Below are 2,205 nucleotides of genomic sequence, written 5' to 3'. Positions count from 1 at the left end.
GAATTAACAGCCAAATATCTTGAATTTTATTTTAATTTCACATAAAGGAATATAAATCAAAAGAACAAAATTATGTGAGAAGTACGATATAAGGGTAAGATGGAGAGATTTTTCTTAATGCGAATTGAATGTGCTTCAGAATGTGGGATACAATAAAAAAAAAGAAGGGTGGGACAGATATTCCGTCCCGGAACATACTTCAACATTTGGCGGAGTTTTGATGGAGACCTCCATTTAATTAGTCATTACTTTTATTATTTTTTGATATTTTCAGAATATTTTTGTGAATTTGCGTTGATCTTTGTGATTTTCGTCACTGTTTACAATTATCTTTAACAAAAATTTTTGATGTATCATATACATTACTCTTAATACTTCACAGGCTTATACGCCTCCCTCTAACTACTCCGTTTATTGCCTTCAGTTCGTTTCCTTTGCGTGTTTGTTTCTAGCTTCAGTTTTACTCGTTACATTGCTAAGAGTTTCCACTGAAACGTAAGTCTATTTTACATTTCTTGTTCTTTTAGTCGGTGGACAGTTACCTGTGCACTGCTTTTTACGTTAATTATTATTTGTTTTTGTCGCATGCCATTACGTTTATCCACTGCTCTTATCGTTCTGCTATTACATCACAGCTTGTCCAGCTGTTTGCCGATTATCCTCTCTTGATATTTATGTTGTTTTACCTATGTATACTAGCCGATATATATATATATATATATATATATATATATGTGTAGAGAGAGACACATCTCGTAAACAATTGTTTGCGACGGGTTGTGTCGGCCTTTGTATGATGTAATCCTGAATTAATGATTAATGTGTTAATCTTGATTATTATTGATTACAATACACACACAAAGACAGACAGATGCTCACGCAACCACACACACAGATATGCCCACACACATGCACACACATACATGTACATACATACATACACACACACACACACACACACACATATATATATATATATGTGTGTGTGTGTGTGTGTGTATACACACATATGTATATATACACACATGCACACATACACACATATGCATGTAGATATATGTTTTAAAAGAGGAAGACAATATTGCACATACAGTCACAGAGAGTTACAATCTCTTTTCGATATCTATCTTTATATGCATTTATGTCTCTCTTTCTCTCTCTCTCTCTCTCTCTCTCGATATATATATATACAATTAGTTTGAAATATACACATTTGAATAAGCGGTTGTCACTAGAAAATTATTAACAAAATGTTACTGCATGAATAACTAACGAGGTAAAATGACCACATAAATTTAGATGTGTACACACCGGGGATGATGCAAGCGCACCTGTATGATGGCGGGTATATTATGTGCATATACGTGTGCGTATATAAACGCAAAAACGTGTATGTGTACGTGTGGATGTATTAAATTGAGTTTTTATGTAAATTTTCAATATCAAATTCAAATCCTTTCACAAGTAGAAACTGTGTATGTCTTACTATCTATATGACAACTTGTCCAGGGTTTTTGAAGTTATCTGACGAAATGGTGCTCATGTGGCTAAATATTTCATTATGTCAATAAATGTTATAATTTTATCATGGTGTTATGTTCAATATATATTCAATGTATGCTAAATGTATATCATTCCCCTTAATGTTCTGAAGAAACATATTAGATGAGCTATTTTTATTCAAAACTATCAACGTAGTTCACGCAAAAACTGAAGAATCTGAAATAAAAACGAAAGGACGTTACACGGAATAATGAAAACAACAATTGTGTTGCCGTAGTGTGCAAATCACCTTGGAATATTGTTTTTATCAAAATCGATTCACAGAAAACTGCTATTAGGCATTATTCTGGGTGTATACTTAAATTTATTATTTACAATAAATAATTTATAATAGAGAAAATGTTTTTTCGAAAAATACAAACACAAACACACACAGACACATATACATACATACGGCGGTCATTTTTTCTGTTTCTCTCTCTACCAAATCCACTCACAAGAATTTGGTGGGTTGGGTGGGTAGAGCTGCAGTAGAATAAAACACTTGAGCAGGATGCTACGCAGTAGGACTGAATCCGGAACAATTTGGTTGGGAAGCTATTTCTTACCACAAAGCCACGTTTAAACGATTTGTAAAGATTATTTTTAACAAAAGCTACTCATGCTAAAATCTATATATACATATATATATATATATATATA

At 32.5% G+C, this 2,205-nt stretch overlaps 1 protein-coding gene across 4 annotated transcripts in view; it reads left to right on the top strand.

Moving 5' to 3' along the window:
• LOC106881475 (uncharacterized) overlaps window positions 1-2,205 on the top strand; it is a 19,731-nt gene that overhangs the window by 914 nt on the left and 16,612 nt on the right. For 3 of the 4 annotated variants that reach the window (XM_052973362.1, XM_052973361.1, XM_014931872.2), the window contains exon 1: window positions 7-495. The exons of the other annotated variant lie outside the window; for it this stretch is intronic. The gene's annotated coding sequence lies outside the window, so the exon portion shown is untranslated. Of the gene's footprint in view, window positions 1-6; window positions 496-2,205 lie in introns of those variants that run through there. 4 annotated transcript variants of the gene reach the window in all.

The sequence above is a fragment of the Octopus bimaculoides genome, chromosome 15 (assembly GCF_001194135.2).
Source record: "Octopus bimaculoides isolate UCB-OBI-ISO-001 chromosome 15, ASM119413v2, whole genome shotgun sequence".
NCBI lineage: Eukaryota > Metazoa > Mollusca > Cephalopoda > Octopoda > Octopodidae > Octopus > Octopus bimaculoides.
The sequence above is the reverse complement of the archived record's forward strand: the minus strand, read 5'-3'. Positions and strand labels throughout refer to the sequence as shown.